General features: G+C 37.8%; 1 long non-coding RNA gene across 1 annotated transcript; it reads right to left on the bottom strand.

Annotated features, from left to right (window-relative positions):
* Window positions 1–924: 924 nt before the first annotated feature.
* On the bottom strand, window positions 925–18838 carry LOC306991685. Its single transcript, XR_013796150.1, has 3 exons — window positions 18613–18838; window positions 11894–11950; window positions 925–1061 (listed from the first exon to the last, which is right to left on the bottom strand). It is a non-coding gene; the product is annotated as an uncharacterized lncRNA (long non-coding RNA).
* Between the last annotated feature and the right edge of the window lie 906 nt (window positions 18839–19744).

Raw genomic sequence — 19744 nt, 5'->3', positions numbered from 1 at the left:
TAGTGTTTAATGAGAATAAATATAAGCTCCACTGGACAGGCACAGTCTTTACAAAGAGACATGACTGTCCTCACCTCCAGGCTGTGGAGTAGATTGTGAATCACGCTAATTAATTTCAGTGGCACCTCGTCTAACAAGAGTCTCCTGAGAGGACGAGAGGAGGCTGTTCACATGAGGACCAGTGTCCACTCACTGACCAGATACTAGAGCGTGAGCACCCCTCTCAACTCAATGATGCTGGGATTGCTTAATAATTCATAATCATATGTTAATTATCTATTGGGCCTATTTTTGTCTTTTCGGTTTAATGTCAGTATTTTGAATAGCTTTTACTAGGTTTCCAAAAAAATTATATATATTTTTAAGCTTAAAGAGCCCCAAAAACATTTAGCGGGTATAAGCATGTAGAATTTTTCTCTTATATTATTAACTTTCATATTTTATTGATATTAATGACTTCACAGGGGCATATGCACATTTTTGACCAATCAAACACTCTCTAGTATGAGAATGCCCCTCCCCCTAAACCACCTGCCTATGATGGGCAATAAAAAGCACACGTTTTTCACTGCTTATAATGCAAACTAAAAAATTTCATTTTGTTTCATTCCATTTTGTAACATATTATATGTACTGAAGTATGAAGGCTACATTCATATCATTCATTCATGAAAACTGACATGCTCTCTCACACACACACACACACACACACACACACACACACACACACACACACACACACACACACACACACGAAGAATGGCATAAAGAAGGAAACATGAACATATTTTGATCAAATATCAGTTTTTATTTAAAAAACATTTAAAAAAAAAGATAATTTATAAAACAAAAAAATTCAGAGATATATATACATATATAAAATACACATTATATGTAGAATTTTTATTTATATTATATATTTTACCCCTTGTGATTGAAGCATCTTCATAAGATGATCTGTGAGCTCTGACTGATGTTACACCATCACTGAAGTGATACGAAAGTATCCAGATCAGATCCTTCCCATGATTCCTTTATCATCCTTCGTTTATCTGCCAACCCTAGAAAGACAAAAAAAGTGCCATAAATGCAACGTACAAACAGTTTCAGAGTCAAAGTATATGCATGCTACCTGATTTTTTGCTATGACATTTTCTACATGCTCCCTGATTTGTGTTTCTTGTATTTTGCTGTTTGCTCTTTAATTTTGAAGTGTATTTTCTGTTCCTATTTTCCCATTGTTCACTTCCTGTGTTTAGTTCCTGTTTTACTTTGTTTCCATAGTTACCCTTGTTTGTTGCCATTGATTACCCTCACCTGCTCCTAGTTAGCCTCTCCTTATCCTGTGTATTTTCTCTCTAGTGTTTCAGAGTCTGATGTTGCGGTTGTGGATTTAGTGTATGTTGTTGTCAGTTCTGCTTTTCCTGTACTTTTTGTCTCCCTTGACCTGGATTTATCTTTAGGTATTTTCTTAATAAACTTTTGCAATTGGATCCCACTCTCTGCCTTCTCTGAAACATCATGTGGTGGCTCTAGTTAAAGACTGTACGATGTTCAAATCCAGCTCCATAATTGATGAACACACTGTGATTAACCCAGGAGGAAGTTTAGAAGAGGAAACTGAATTCCTGATGTACTGCTATCCACTTCCACAGAAGACAAATATGAGCTTGACGGATCAGCAGAAACTCATTTTCTAGTACTATCCCCTTGACGTTTGCCTTATTTAAAAATTATTTCTATGCTGAAAAATTGTGTCCATTTGGCCTTTGGCTATGGTGAACCTGCCATGTTCAGCCATTACATTAGACGTGGGAATGAGATGCGGAAATATTCATCTCTGAGTGAAATTAGACCTTCATTGATCATGACGAGGGAAAGCGATCACTTTTAATTCTCACTTTCATTATGGTCAGGATATAAATATATCAAAATTCTTAATGTTGCGAGCTTTTTCATTTCAACAGACCCTGTGTTGTGTCAGGTGAATGAAATGCCTCTGGATTGGGACAGAGAAATATATTGCTTAACTGAAGCCAACATGAGAAGCTTTTACAGGTACAAATGTTATTTTAAGGGTTATGAATCTGAGAGTGTGTGTGCTGCTCACAGAAGGAGTCAGTCTTGTTAACACATCGTGATTTCACACCTAACCACCGCCATCCTTTCAGTGAGCGAGGTGTGTGTGTGCGTGCTTGTGTGTGTGTGTGTGTGTGTCTACTTAATGCAGTTGAGTCACAAATATCTCAAACATTATGAATATAAAGTGCTAATGGTCTCTTGATTATTCTCAGATCATCACATGCTTGTCTGATATATAACTGTACAAAGAAAAAGTGGCATTTATGTTATCTTTTTAGAGATAAATCTTATACAATATTCAATTCTATCTAACTGAACTAAGGCCTAATCCTGGCTTTAACACTTTTTAATGTTTTCTCTTTTTTAAATCAAAACGTTTTCGTTTGTTTTGAGTTGGTTTCATTGGTTCTTTTATTCTCGTATTGTTTTAAAACGAATAGCCTTTGTGATTTATGTATTTAATTGATCGTAGTTCACAATGAGTGTTTTCCTTTCTTTTTATTTCCCTTTGTTTGCATCTGTACACCACCCTTACACAACCTTGACATTGTAAGACTAATTTACTGTATCAATTATTCTTATGCTAATTAGGGTACAGTTTCCCAAGGTTGGCGTCACAGATGGCAACAAAACCTCACGTGCATCTCGTCCCCTTTTACTCTCTGTCCGACTGTCTCACAAAGCCTGGAAGAACTGAGCAACAATATTTGCATACTTTTGTCCACTCTAATCCAGCATAACGCATACAACACTGGTGTAGTGTAACACCACCACCTCCTCCTCCGACGACACACACACACACACACACACACACACACCTCTTTTCATTGTGCTCTTCAGACTTGACATAAGCTAGCATACTACACACAGCAGTCAAAACAGAGCCAGCTTGAGAAAGTGATGTCATAATTAATGTTTATCTCTCAGCTCATGTTTCCACAAAACTCTTTTCACAGAAAGATGTGAGTAATTTATATATACATATATATATATATATATATATATATATATATATATATATATATATATATATATATATATATATATATATATATATATATATATGATACATTACATTCCCTTTTTTTATGTAAACAAGTTGTAATATTTAATGGCTTCTAATGTCTTCCTGTGAAATGAGAGGTTTGTAATATTATATATATGAAAAAATTATATATGTAAAAATAATAGGTATTTAGGTAATGTTACATACATTATTTCATTGACATTATAAGATTATCTAAATAATTATTATGAAGTGCATGCATTTTATAATAAATTTTATAAATACATTTTATTTTATTATCTTTTGTAATTTATCATTTGTAAATTTATATTTTATTCAGTTATTTTAAATAACTTAATCAGTTAATTATTCAAAAAACGGAAAAAAAATAGTGATTATTCAAAAGCGCACATGACGAATCCCTTAGTTTTAAAATCAGAATTTGTAGTTTATGAAAACAAAGAAGACTAAACATACTGATTTAAAAACTAAGTAATTTATCAGCGTACATTATTCAATATTTCATAATTTTTTCATCAAACTTAAATATTTGTTCTGCCTCTGACACCTTTCCTGCTGATTTAACCAAGGCGGACCAAAAAAAACAGTTTTTCTCAACCGCTTTGGCCAGAGATGCTGTACGTTAACTTTTTTTGCACATAGCACTGGGTCTACAGAGGTTGAAAGTTTTGTAGCACATGCGCATTGCACGCGTGATACATTAATTCATCGCACAGACCGTTTTTTCCATAGCACATGTGACATTATATGTTGCTCTGTACAGACAGGGTTGTGCTGATGGGCAAACTCCATATGCTTCCAAAATGTATTGGTTGATTGATAAGATTGTGATTCCTATTTCATTACAATAGCCGGCCATTGGCCAGTTCATCTGATATTACAAACATTATGTCAGATATTTATGGAATATACATGTATGTCTGTCCGTTTTTGATAACTGGATCATTTTGCATGTGATGGCTCACACTATTAAAGAATGTTTAGAAGTTGACAATTTCACTGAGAATCAACCCATCCGTTTTGATCAACCATATGCATTTAGTTACTATGCAAATTGCACCATTACTTTTGCACACATGTGCCAAAACGCATGCTTAAATCAATAAGAAACTCAAATCTGATGTGAACAAGAAGCTAATTGTTCAGTGATCTGAACTTATTGTTAATTCGAGAATTGAGAAAAATGTTATATCACAAGAACTTTTCGCAGTCCAATCAAATACGACAGCTTTGAAATGAGCAAGAATGTCTTCGGCATGATGACACTGGGCCTTATGTAGTCATTTACAATGTATTATGCAGGATTTGGTGAGACCTCTATAACCTCTCGCTGTACACAAGGTTCAGCTAAGCTCGTGTGAACTCATTAGGGAACATTATCTGAGACCAACGAACCTCAAAATATCTCCCAAAAAACCAGCTAATCACAAAGCAGAGCACCGAGTCCCCTTTCTCTGAGCACTGTCCTGGTTTAATGGCTCGGGGTGGCGGACGCCAGTTCCTTTTTCCCATTTCACACACTAGTCGATTTTTTTTTATCCCCACAAGAACGATGAGTTTTCGACCCAATGTGCTTTCTGAGATAACAGAGATACCACCGGCTGAAGCAATGGAACGAAAGTGCGTCCATTTTCTCACACACAAAATAGTAGATAAATGGTTCGCAGTGCTCAGAAATTTCCCAGATTCTAAAACGAACAAAAGACCCCCATTTTCAGCACATACATACTCATTAAGCACACATATAGAGGCCATGTCACGACTTACCGAGAGATTTTATGCCTAGCATGTCTTACTATTATGTAAAATTAGGTAGGGGAGAGCACTAGAAGATGAAAGGGTTTCGCAAAATTATCCTTGCGCCAAACTCGCCCGTTGTCTAATTATAGTAACATGCTTTCTTCATGGAACAGTGTTACATGACCTTCCCTCCCTCTCTCTCTCTCTCTCTCTCTCTCTCTCTCTCTCTCAAACACTCTCTCTCTCTCTTTCTCTATTTCTCTATCCCGAGAGGTAAGAATGGGATCTACTGTAAATGTGTGCCAAAAGTGTGCAGCTGGCACCCGGATTCGTCCATCCAAAAGGATGAATCCATAATTCAGGATGTCCATAAATCAGGTGGTGAAACACAGACACAGGAAACACTATTAAAAATCCTCATGTGCAAGTAAAAAAATAATTTAGAGAATTAAATAATAGGATGCTGTCACATGCTATCTAGGACGAATTTGCACATAATTTAAGCATTAACGGTTTTGTTAGTCATCATTCAGTAGCCGTTCAATGGACCTTCATTACAAATATGAAAAATATGAAGTGACTCGAGTTATGAAAAATGTGCTCTCAAAATGCTGCAAGTAAAAAGAGTGTGTTTTGACAGTTATGTTGGAAAACTAAAACTAAATGGAGAGAACTCTAATAAGAAATCACAGCTTTACCTTGATTTCACTGAACATGATTTCCCCCCTGCATGTATTTTCAGTTAAATAAATAGAAATTTAAAAACCATGTTCGAAGTCGACGTAAAACATCCGCTTTATGTAGGTGCCGACACAACTTTCTATGTTAAAGTGGTGGTTGAGTATGATTTCACTTTTCTAACTTTAGTTAGTGTGTAATGTTGCTGTTTGAGCATAAACAATATGTGCAAAGTTACAACGCTCAAAGTTTAAAGCAAAGGAAGATTATTTGCTTTTAAAGAAAAGGACTACAACAAACGGCTGGTAGGGACTCCACGACATTCCTCCCGGGTTAGTGACATCAGCAACCCTAAAATTTACATAAACCCCGCCCCCGGGAACACCAGTCCATGTTGAGAAGAGGAAGAGTTGTTGTATTAAGCCGCGTTTCTACCGAAATTACCCGGAACAATTTGTCCCAGGAACTTTTTTCCCAGAAACTTTTTTGCCCCAGATCGGTTGCTTTCTGCGTTTACACCGCGGTCTAAAGTACTGGGAAGATTATAACTGCGCGCAACTGCTCCTACCAGTCTGCGACGGACAGTAATCAGTTTGGAGCGCCACATTTATAATAAGTATGGAGGAGATTCAAACTGTGCTGCAGTTGTTTGTGATGTATTGGTTTACTAACGAGGTAATTAACAAAACGGTAGAAAAGAGACGAGCACTGATACTAAAGCGTGTTCAGAATGCTCGTAATGATATACAATTAGACGATGCGGACATTGACCGTGAGATGGCTGGGACGAACGCGCAGAAAATTTCCTGTTACACAAATACACTTAATAGGGGATTATCACACTTCCGGGTTTCATGGGCGGGATTTTTCAACTTTGTGCATGTCCACTTCCGGCGCAGTTCAACAATGGCTGAAACGAAGGCTAGATGTCACTGCTCTGTTCCACTTTGTCAATCAAACAAACAACGCCAACCTTATTTAAGTTTCCATGGATTCCCGACTGAACTGAGTCTAAGGAAGAAGTGGAATAAAGCGGTTTGCCGGGATGAAGGGCCAAACTTTTAAATAAAACAAGGTAGCACGTATGTTTGTATAAATATATAATGCAGAGGTGGGGATGCAGTATAAATAAACTTAGGGTCCATCATGGGTTCGCCAGAGTGATGAGTGATTCACCGGAAGTGGCAGTGCACAAAGATCACTGAATGCGGAAGTACTACGTATCAGCGCGATAATCCCCTATAAAGCCTGAACCTCGTCGTCGGTCCAGCTGTGGTTTTTTATTTTATTTTTTTATTAAATTCCATATTTGCAGACAGACAACTCTTAATGCATGAAGCCACGAACCGCAATAGAGTTTTAAAAATGCCGGTTAAAATAGAATGCTGCGTGGAGTCATCCAATCAAAATGCGGCGTGAACACAACCAATCAGCACGTTCAGCACACAAGTCCCACCCCCGAAAGTTCCTGAACTTTGAAAAAGTACCACCTCGCCAGCAGGGACTTTCGGAGGGGGAAATATTTACCCGGAACTTCTTTCCTATACGAGCGATTTATAGATTACCATGACAGAATATGCTAATTAAAGATAGTTAACTCCACATCAGCAACATAAATTCATCAACTAACCATTCAGAGACGTCCGGTTGCATTCTACATGTTGTCACTTCTTCTTGAGACTCTCCATCTTTGTCTGACTCCGTTTAAAGGCAGAACAGTTTCTGTCATTTTAGTGTGTGTGACTTTAATACACATATTTTAAACACCAACTAATTAAAAATGGGATATATTTAGCGAAGAATGTCTGTATTTTATCAATATTGGTTATAGATGGCCATAACTTCCTTTCTCTAATCGATTTTCATGTCGTCCTCTCCTGTTGTGAACTCCCCCCCCTCTCGAACGAGAGCCTTCCGTGAGATTTTGACGTGAAGATGTCATGACAAGCTTGGCCTTTCTCTCTTTCCTGCGGCTTGTGCGGCCCATGGCCAAAAGGTTTTGTGGCGAAGGGACTGTGAGAGGCCTGTTCCTCTCCCCCTCCACTCGGCTTTACCCCTCTGGTTCCCATCCGCTTCCGAAGCTCTTAACAGCCCGAGCCGAGAGCTCGTAACCCCCAGCACACCCTAATGAGAGACCCGGGGACAATGCTGGCATTGTTTGGTACCTCAGCCCAAGAACAATGGATGTTTACCCAAGCAGTTGTCCGACCCAAACTCTACCGTTGATTACTGTTGGGTCTCCTGATTAACTCTGCTCCTCGCCCCAGCACAATGGACCCTTTGACTGGGCCACCGTAAGCCCCCTCCAATTTGTCCTCCCCTCCTTCACTTTTTCTCTCCATCGCCACTCTTAACACAGAAGTCCATCATGGGACCCGAGAGAGAGCAGCGTCTCTCATAGGGCTGAAATATCGCCACTCACTTCAACAGAGAGACGTTAACAGAAGTCTGGAAAAAGACCCGTATAGGGACTCCAACTTTAGTGTTGTAAAAAAGCATCCCAAAAAATGATTTAAGCATTCAAATTGCGACTGAAATAATTTGTGCTTCAAAACATTGGGTTTGAAACATCCTCTGTACATATTTTATTTGTCGAGTGTAAAAGGTTTTCTGAGAATTTTAAGTGAAAATGCTTTTTAGTAATCTAATATAAGTTTAGCAGAGTGTTTAAAAGCTGAAAATGGCTTTTCCTGTCGCATTTGTGTTTGCACGTCATATTACTTTTTTGTCAATTTTTACTCGTATACATACCAACACACGATGATAAATATGCATTAGTATGCTCAATTCTCATCAATATTCTTGCTAATATGAGCAGCGTAAAAGGAAGTACAGTATCCATCAATTTAACAAAAGTTTGACGACGTCCTCATGCATTAAATATAGTTCATAATTCACAATGTTCAGGCCCTTTCACCGCTCATTTGTAGAACTGCCATTTGCCAATGCAAAAGATATGTTGCACTGCTATACAAATGCATAAAATGTAAAACATTTTTTCATGTTATTGGGGGAAAAAGGCTTTTATGCTCACCAAGGCTATATATATTTGATCAAAAATACAGTAAAAATATTACAATTTAAAACAAGTGTTATCAAATATATTGTAAAATGTAATTTATTTCTGTGTTCAAAGCTGAATTTTCACAGCTTCACAGTCTTCAGTGTCACATGATTCATTCGGAAATCATTTGAATATGCTGATCATAAATGATGATTCATATTTTTGTGGAAGCTTGAACAGTTATTTTCAGGATTTTTTGATGAACAGAAAGCTAAACAGAAATCTTTTGTAACATTATAAATGTCTTTCCTGTCACTTTTGATCATTTTCATGTGTCCTTAAGTATTAATTTCTTTTCTTTTACTGACCCAACTTTCGAACTATATTTGAATATAACTATATTTAAAGTATATTTGAATACTGTATCCCACAGCATACATTATAGCAATGGAAATACATTTATCATTCAAATCTAAGGGCTGCATGTAGCCATACTGACCAGAACATACACAAAATGGTTTCCGTTCACTAACACTGGTGCATATAATTCATGCAGCCATGTTTTATTAACACATTTCAGATGAAATCCCAGGGTACAATGGGTTTAAAGTTACCCTGGTATTATAGAGCATGTAAATTTAGGTCCAGTTTCACACACTGGAATAAAAGCCCGTTTTAACACAGAGGGAAAGAAAACATGGGCGAAAACTCAATGCATCTTCTAAAATGCAGTCAATAAAGATTTCTTTGCATCCCAGCTTTACCCTTTCAATTTAATTTCTAATGCATATCGCTCTATATTCTAATAATATCAGTTTATTCATTTACTCAAAATAACACTGCAATTCATGAATGTGTCAACTGATTAGTAAACAACACTGAAAACACCATTACATGAATTGAATTTCAGTCTGTGTGAAGGCACTTTGCCTTTTGAAATAGCATGCAGCTCTGCAGTGTGTGTTTCTGTGGTCATGCATGGCCATCAGCACTGCGACATGCACACACACACACACACACACACACACTGCACTGAACGTCTGCAGTCGGCCCATCTGCCCAGCAGAGATGCTCAGCATCCAGGCTCTGATATTCAGATGAGGCCCGCGCAGATTAATAAATCATTAAGACCGCGCTGTCTATAACGGCCCCATTCACACGCTCTCCGGACACTGTGTGTCTGCTGCAAGCGCGGCATTAGACATGCAAGAATGTTAATGTCGACACGCATTATAAGGAGCTTGAGAGGCGTCTGTCTGCACGCTGGGCCGCTGCGCATCTCGCCATATTGTGTCTGAGAGGGAAGCCCCTCTCGTCTGAAGAAAGAAGACCCACTTTGTGTTTGTACGCAGCTTAATGCGCCAGACACATGTTTAGAACATGTGGCCTAAATATGAAAGCATTTTGTGCTTTTTTTAATTTTTATCCCAACTACTAAAAGTACAACCTAAATCTGATTTGAGAATGTAATATTTATTTTAAAAATGTGACTAATATGAAGTAAGCTCGTATAAATGTTCTTTATTGGTATCATTGGACCTTTAACATTCATAGAACCTTTCCAACACACAAAAGGTTCTTAAAATGTTCTTCACACTATCATTCTTTCAATAACTTTTCAATGGAAAAATGGCATTCAATGGCATCACTGTAAAAACTCCTTTTGGAAACTTTATTTTTAAGTGTGTATAAATATACACATATATACATTTTCCTGTACAGCGTGTGTGTGTGTGCATGCCTTTTTTTTATAGCAATAATTAGCAATGCTTTTTAATGTATATTTTACATAAAAACATTAGCGCGCAGGAAAAGACACCTGTTTTTCGCTTTTTTTGTTCTCTTTTCTGCTCCATTCAAAGCATTTTGTCTCCTGCTTAACCCAGCACTTTAAGCACACAGTGAGGGGGATGATTGCATCACAAAGGAAAGCACCAAGTCCGTACCCCTATTTTGGCTTTGAAATTTGCATGCATTTGCATGATTTTATTATGCACATGCCTTTTGTTCCCTGGGTGGGAACCATGAAAAAAAAAGGAGAGAGATGGAGCCTGTGCAAATCCACCTCGCACACAGAAATACACATTTACGTTTGGACAGCATGCAGATTTTGATGAAAGCTGAGCTGTTCATATTTGCACAGCGGTGCTTGTTTAGCAGCAATCAACAAATTAACCGCAGAAAAAAAATATGAATATATTTAATATGGAACTGTTTTGTTGTTACTTATTGATATTTGCATGCTGTTTTATTCTATTATTAGCCTTATTTCTGTGCAGACACGCACACAAAATGCTTTCAGCTTCACGCAGACTCGCCGTTTCATAATTACAATCGAAATATCACATCATTAGCGTCTGCTATCACAGAGAACTTCAATAAGACTCTAATGTAACGGTCCAATACGACCGACCTGATTTGAAGAAATAGGTCAGGGGTTTAATGTTGCCTTCGGCCTGGTTTTCTAAACCACCCTGATTCATACACACACACACACACACACCGGGATTGAGTCTTCTGGCTCGATAAACATCTTCTGACCAAAATACTCAGCTAACAAAAATATAGTCTAAGAATGTTTTGCTAACGTTCCCATAAATGTTATTTCTGAATGTTTAAAATGTCCAGTTTTTTAAATGTTTTTTTACAATTGTCAAAAGGAAAGTTCACCCAAAAATTTAAATTCTGTCATGATATGCTCAGATCAAGTTGTTCCAAACCTGTATGAATTTATTTCTTCTGCTGAACACAAAAGAAGATATTTTGAAAATATATATTTTTTCCATACAATGGAAGTCAATGGGGTCCAAAATATTATAGTCTTCACCGACAAGAACGTTACTTTTAAATGTTCTCTGAATGTTCTGGAACAAGCCACATAAAAAAAAATGGACAAACGTCCAACTAAAAGAACGTTTCAGAAAAATAAATAAAAAAATAACATGTTTGTGTTAACATTTCGAGAACATCATTGAAGAACAGATAACTGAACAAACGTTATTAACGTATTAACGTTTCAGGAGGACGTTTTGTTCATAAATTTCCCTGTTAACTGGGTAATTCTTTGTATAATGCAACAAAGTCATGATTTTGCAATTAAGACTGAAACATATCTTTAAAATAATTACAGCCAGTAATGTTGTCTTCAACCTTTAACCACGCTTTCTACCAATATTATTTGTTTTCTTTTATAGCTAGTCCATCTTGGTCATTTGCATGCATATCTTTGTTCTTTTGGATTTGTATGCAAAGGGAAAACAAATCTCCAACATGCTACAAGCATGTTGAGCAAACCGCACATGTGCATGTGTCTCCGCAGAGGACGTTCACATCCCTTCTTCTGGCCTCTGGCTCTCACTCACCTCATGTTGCATCAGCCTCACACTTCCTCCTGCAGGCGACTCGGGCTCCAGCTGCCTCTAACACACACAGAGAAACACAGATTTCACGTTACATAAAGACACATCATTGTGTCTAGCTTTACTATATAAGGGTGAGCGGCAGAGTTACAGATAACCGAGATAATATCTATCCAAAGCAACCTACATTTATTCAAGATACACATTTTATAAGCATTTCCTGGGAACCGAACCCATAACCTTCACTTTGTTAGTGCCACGTTCTACTGTTTGAGCTGCATTTACAGCAAAGGGGTTTTTCGCACCATTTTTGGTTCCCCAAAAAGTCTCTCAGTGATCAGTTAATAAAATAACAATTTTGGTCCCTAGACGTGATATTATGTCACACACTGCGGCATCTTTTTTTATAAACATATATTCAACATACACCAAATAATAATGAATCAAAAAAGTCAAAAATCTATTCCACTTTACTGCATTCTTTCGTTATGTGCGTTCATCCAGCCAAGAGGTCATGCTGTGACATATCGATCTTCCGTTGCTCACACGTCTTCATGTGATATGAATTCGCAGGTCAGAGTTCACTAAACTTACTTTCAAAAATGTAAAAACTGCGTTTCCGCTTTCCGGCATTCGCATAATGGAAGTCAACAGAATGGAAAGTATAGTGTGACCATCTGAACATTTTTAAAAAATCTACATCTGCCAGACATTTCTGGCCAAAGCAACCAAAATGTATTAGTTCATGCATTCCCTGGGAATCGAACCCATAACCTCCACTTAGTTAGTGCCACATTTTATAGTTTGAGCAATATTTACTCCATACACTCTTAAAAGAAAGGTTCCATGGATTTGAAAGGTTCTTCATGGACCCATCAATGCCAATAAAGAACCTTTTTAAGAGTAAAGCAGAAAACTTTTTATTTTATGCATTAACTTTTAATGGCCAGTATTTGGTTGTAGTCGAAAAGAAAGGATAAAGGCCACTAGCAAAATGTGTTCACGCAATCCACAAGTGTACGAGTATCAGCGGCACCTATGTTGCATGAATATCTTAAATGTGAATGAATAATTAACAGCGTTCCTCATGCCTGCCGCCTATCTATTCTTCTTCTGCTTATATTACATGCATGCACTGATACGACTCCCTGAAAGTGATCAAAATCCCTCTCTTTGGATATTTGTACTATGAAACATTGAGCATGTTTGAAATGTGTGCACAGAGAATTAATTATGATTTTTATGCACTAAGAATGCATTTAGCTTGAAATACATATTTGTTATCACTGCACGTCTTCATCCATATGGTCTTTTTTAAGTAGTTTATACATGCAACGCCGCATCAAAACACAAGATGCCAAGCGTTGATCAAAAGCGATTCTCCTGAGGATCTCCACGCGGTGTGATTACCACCAATCACACGCTGGAGCTCAGGGTGCTAAACCAATGAAAATGGTGCTAATTAGAAAATTGGTATTCATGGTAACGGGCAGCTATTGTGACGTGACATATGCAAAGCACGCGACGTGTGTGTGTGTGTTTGTGTGCCAGCAGACATTTTGGGATTGCCCTCTCAGTCTCCACTGCCAAAGTCATAAGATGGTGGCAAACAGGAGGCATCGATTCCACGGTGGACAGTGACGTGTGGAGATGCCCATGAACCGCTGACGGTTAATCAGGACGGTTTTTTTCCTCAGATTTCATTCACCATCATGTAAATCAGTGCTTCCCAAAGCAAAAGCAATTATATTTGATTCCCTATTGAATCTTGGTTTTGTGAGAACACAGAAATATTGTCTTTTTTTTAACGGACAGTCCGTTTGCAGTCAAAAACGAGCAACGATTCACTAGTCGATCCTGTTTTATGTTGTCTTGCTATCAATGCTCCTCATGCCTCTCCATTAAAGCCTCAAAGCAAATTAGCATTCGCGTTATATTAATGAGCCGGCTCAGCATTTATGAAGTACAAAGTCATTTGCAGCTGTTATCGAAAAATATTAAGGGGATGGAAACACAATTACAGGATACCGGTATTGGAAAATTAGGCCATTCATTTATTCCACATAATCAGCTTGTTTTAGCCTGATCACCTGCAGCTTATGTTTATTAATAACTGATATGGTTCAGTATTAGTATCCTTTAGTCTTGATGACAGATTATATTCTTATTATAAATTGCTCTCGGAAGATCTAAGATGGAAATATCAGTGTTTCTGTGACTAAAGCACAGCGACACAAGGTGATTCTCATTAGTTTTTGCAGCTATAGACCCTGATAGACACACTGGCACCTCATACGCCTCATCATCTCCATGGAAACTCCAATCAGCTCAAGAGCTCATCACACATGACAGATCTGACCAAAGTGGGCGGGCACATCATAACTGCAGGTTGATTAGCAGATTCTCTCTTACTAAATACATTTTTCAGTGATTATTTTACATTATTTCATTTGGATATTATTTAACAAATGTCATTTTATATCCTCCCCACCCCAAAATGATAAATAATATGGGATCGATTTAATTTATTTTCAAAATGCAATGTTTTTTTTTAATGATCTCTTTAAATTGTGTATTTTGTTCAGGCAAATGTTTTTACTATGTGTAAGAGGGTGTAAAATACATTTGTAATAATGTACGTCTTCTTTCTGAGCTCCAGCGTTCAGTCTGACCCCAGTGCTGACCTGTCTGACCTCTCATGCCCTCTGTCTCGAAGTGTCAGAGTTCAAGGTTCAGCATGTGCTTTGGGTTCAAATTCAAGTTCATTCTGACCATCAAATCTGATTCCATATGCCAAAATACACAATACAGTAACATATTTGACATAAAACACTTGCACCTGTAAACACCAAGGGCTATATGGCACAGAGAAGGGTGACACTGGAACATAATGAATTTGTCTAATAAAATAACGTTTATTTTATTTAAATAATTTATATTATTCCCTTAATAATTTTATTATGCAGTAAACAAAAACTAAAAAACTAGCACAAAACACTCAGATAAGACAAATATTAAAAAGTAACTTTTTCAATCAAATCCAAACAAATGTGATGGTTTGCACGGGAAATTATGTAAATGCTACTTTAGTAATTGTACTAAAAAATATAATTGTCATTTTTTTTATGTATTACTTTGTTAAATAAAGTAATACATACTTTTTAATAAAAAAAATAGCATATTTCGTCTTATTTGAGTTAACTATAATATACATTTTTGATTACATTTTAGATCAAACCATAACTAACCATTTTTTCACTATACATATGCCAATAAATATAATACATGATATTAAATTAAAGATATTGATTTAATATAAAAATGCAGGGTTTGTATAAGGTTAAGTTTAGATTTTGAATACAGAAAATATATTTCGCTCATAAAAACAAAAGAAGTCAATCTAAAGCGAAGAAGAACATTCTTCATAATTGTTGTACAGATAGTGTGTGTGTGTGTGTGTGTGTGTGTGTGTGTGTGTGTGTGTGTGTGTGTGTGTGTGTGTGTGTGTGTAACTCTAAATCAGTTGTCAGCTCTCGGGGCCTCTATGTCGGCCTAGTCGTGGATAGTTTACGAGTTGATTGGTGTGTGTATGTCTAAGTACAGCATCCCGTTACACATTCCCGTCACACACAGGCTCTCCAGCATCCTCCATTCACCCCAGCTCCGCTGTTCCACCCTCCACAGTGATGCAGATGAGCAGGGTGCACTTGGACCCCCCTCCCTCCCCCCCTCACAGGGCTGTCTGTCATATTCTGCCCCAGACCAGACATTGCCCACTTGCCCTCGAGCGTGGGAATGGGGGTCCACGGGCGTTCACATCATCTCCCCCACGTGCGCTCGACCGCATCAATTAAGGATGAGTTTCTATGCCAATCCATCCCCATTCCTTCCTCCATCCCATTATGTCCCAATTATTTCATTTGAGGAGCTTGAATAAGTCCAGAGTCAACGATACTGGGACGCACGTGGGTTCCATTGAGCTGACAACCACAACAAACTTACGCCTTTGTCTTGCTTGTCTCCTGCTTTGCATTCATCCTTTTATCCAAAAGCTTTATAAATATTCCTAAATGATGTGCACGATCGACAAATCACCCCGAAGCGTCTGCACGAGCAAAAACACACCGAGCGCCTATATTTCTTCATTGCACACAGCTAAAGTAACCGATCTATATTTAATGCTCCACGCTGAGATGCTGATAGAAGCGGTCCTTACTTTCGGTTATCTAGCTTTATGACGACCAGCACACTCATACAGCTAGATAACCAAAGATAACAACACGCCTCCAACATATGATGCGTCGCACCACAACAAGTGCAAAAAGCCCATTTGTCCCAATTACTCACAAGTCACCAGATGCGAGTGATTAGTTTCATGAAAAAAAAATAAAAAAAATCCCGAGAAAGTTCCTCGCAGCCTGCCTGCTGTCTTTCCAAATGAGGTCGATCCAATCCAACTTGGCTCCCGCGCGTAATTGTAGAACTTCTTAATTCTTGACTCGACCGATGAAGATAAATCTACAATACGTGAGCCTGCTATACGTCCACCCGTAGCAGCGAGGATGCTTTTATTCCAAGCGGAGCTCGGCTTGGCTGGATTTACAGTGCGGTACGCATGAAATCCTGCGTATCCATGCAAGAGAATAAACGGGCACGCAGCAAAAAACGCAAGGCATAAAGGCAGCATCGGGCACAGAGCGAGAGCTGTAGAGTAAAACACATGCGTACTTGGGTTTGGGCTGCAAATATCACTCTCGTAACATGCGTAAAATGCGCGCAGGTTTGATCCGGAGGCATTTTCGCTCCTCTTGCTCACGGTAACATCATGACGTGCTTATGGCACACGGATGACGTGCTCACGGATGACAGGACTGACGCACTCATCTCTAGAGCCCAAAATGCGCACAAACCTCGTGAGGTCAGAGGTCTCGAGGTCACGGCGAATTTAAATGTCCAGTTGGAGACGCACGCGGCGACGCGCACCGGTTTGCACAATTTCTGCAGTGTGCAATTATTAATATAGACCAGAGTCAGAAATTAACCAGTGCTTAGCGCAAAAAAAAAGCCTATTTGTGCCTAATTCCTCATCTTTTCTAACATTTGATATATTTCTAGGACATTCTAATATATTATTTTGTTAGTAAATAAATATTTGCATGCATAAAAGTAATAATGCTTATGAAAATCACCCTGGTCTTAATTTCTGGTACTGTTGTAGACCCTCATCTTTTCCGTTTTGCAACATCTCAGTGCAAGAGTGAAACTCCTGTAGTCAGTTTGCCTCAGAAACTGCTCGCGCATGCACTGCAATTATGAATTATAATTAATTAATTGTGAGTGGAATAAGTGTCTTTTACATTTTAGACTGTAAACAGGCCTATAAACAGATCAACATGATACAAATATTATCATGAACTTTTCAACGAAATGTTCGCTCTTCAATTCGTTTCTGCAGCAGCAGGAGATGCGAGAAATGAGAAATGATCCCATAGTAAATATAATATATAGGCTAACATGACACATAACCCTAAAATATTATCACTGGAAGGATGCACAAAATTATCTAACCGTTTTTTCCACCACTAACTGAAGCGATGCATGTAAATATTTCGAAATACATTTGACATATTTATTTAGTCATTTTAGTGCGAGCACAACTGACATACAAACACACATATGTTTTGCTTTTTTTCCCTGACAACCTAATAGAAACCACAGATGCATGTGTAAAGATGACCTCACACATCTGACTGAGAGAAAATAAAGCAGCTGGATGAAGAACATGCAAGCATCTATTCTCTCTCATGAGAGAGAATAGATGCAGAACAAAGGTTTGCTTGATATTAAAGGCTTCAAAATGACTCAAATCAATCAGATGGTATATTCTTAAAACGAATGAAATATTTAGCAAATATAATTTTTAAGCAAAATGCCATTTTATCTGATCTTTAGCAGTAGCTCATAATTGAACCACCCTGAAGCAATTAACCAGTTCGAGTGTCCAGCGTGACGTCACACTGTCAGGACAATTAACACTTATTTATCTGTTATCAACAGACAGTACAGGTCAAAGTGTGTGAGTGTGTGTGTGTGTGTGTATGTGTGTGTGTGTGTGTGTGTGTGTGTGTGTGTGTGTGTGTGTGTGTGTGTGTGTGTGTGTGTGTGTGTGTGTGTGTGTGTGAAGATTTTACAACACTTTACAATAATAGCCAATCTAGTTAACATGAACTAAGAATGAACAATACTTCTACAGCATTTATTAATCTTAGTTCATGTTCATTTCAACATTTACTAATACATTATTCAAATCAAAAGTTGCATTTGTTAACATTAGTTAATGCACTGTGAACTAACATGAACAAACAATGAACAGCTGGATTTTTATTAACTGATATTAACAAAGATTAATACATACTAACAAATGTATTGCTCAACTCGTTAGTAGCCAACGTGTTATATATATATATATATTTCGCATATAATTCATGAGAAAATAGTTGCCAAACAATATTTAATTATATTAGAAAATAATCGAACATTTAGCATTTTTCAATTTATCAACAATTTAGTTTTTTCTTACAGTGACAATTAAGAAAATGGCCATAGGCTACATTTAAAAATAGGCCTATTACTTTTTCCTTTTATGAATAATGCAATAATTCTACACTAGCTATTAAAGCTACAGATTTCACGTGGCCTGTTTTAAAGCATAAAGTACTTACATTCTCCTTGAACTCCCCATGGCACCAAAAAAAAAAAAAAAAAAAAAGCGGTCATCTGAATGTGAAATGCGGATAAACGAACATCCTCGTTAAGAAATCACATCCTCGAAATCCTTCTGCGAGCAGTTTGCTAGAGAAGCACGAGGCGCCGTCGTCTGACTCTGACACGATCTTATTCCTCAGGATGAGAAGGTGTGAGGCGAGAGCAGAACTTCGTCACATGCTTCCTGCGCGCGAGAGCGAATGGAAAGTGCAGCGCGAGCCCTGCAACTTTGGGTGGGCTTGAGAGGGGTGGGGGGCCATTTATGACCCACCCCTTCTACCTCTGCATTATACGTGCGATCAAATTAATATTTTATTCAATTGCACACATTTGCTCAGATTTCGCTGTATGGGTTTATGCTGCACGAGGTAGAACATGTCTAAGTGACGTGACCAGGTGTGACTCTCACCTGAATCCTCATGAAAGGACGGCATTTCGTTTTCCAACATGTCCTAATCCCCAAACATTGTCTTTAATGCGTATTCATTGATATTTTCTACATTTTGGATAATTTCCCTTTCTTTAAGAGTGCCATTTTCTTCTAATTAGCCTATTATAATTTAGTAATTCTATTATTATTAGTCTTTAATATTTGTATTATTTTGACAGTCATTTGATGCAGGACTGGAGGGGGTCACGTCCAATGACGTCGTCTTGTTTGTTACGCGCAGCCATATTTGGATACACCGAGGAAATTAGTGATGCTCAATATGCAAATCAGGCCATAATGACTAGGCTACACCAGAGGCGAAACAATGTCTCGTGCTAAAATAAAATGGTAATATTCTAGGTGGGATCTCGATCTACGAGTTTATTTCTTAAGCAAGCAGATATTGGATGTTAATGTCGCTGGAGGAAGAAAATGGGAGCACGTGAGAAATGTTCGCCTGTAATAATAATAATCTGCTGCTCGATGTGTCTTTGTGTTTGTCACGCAGCATTTGCTCCACAGAAGCTCTTATTCTTTGAGAAATTCAAAGCACCTCAAACTTGTTGTTTTTTCTTTCTTTCTTCAGCAGGTGAGTTTTTTTTTTTTTTTTTTTTTTGAATTAGCTGTTTAATTAAGCTAGGCTACAATATTAAACATTC

Source organism: Phoxinus phoxinus (assembly GCF_949152265.1).
Source record: "Phoxinus phoxinus genome assembly, chromosome: 23".
Taxonomy (NCBI): domain Eukaryota; kingdom Metazoa; phylum Chordata; class Actinopteri; order Cypriniformes; family Leuciscidae; genus Phoxinus; species Phoxinus phoxinus.
This window is presented reverse-complemented; position numbering and strand designations above follow the sequence as displayed.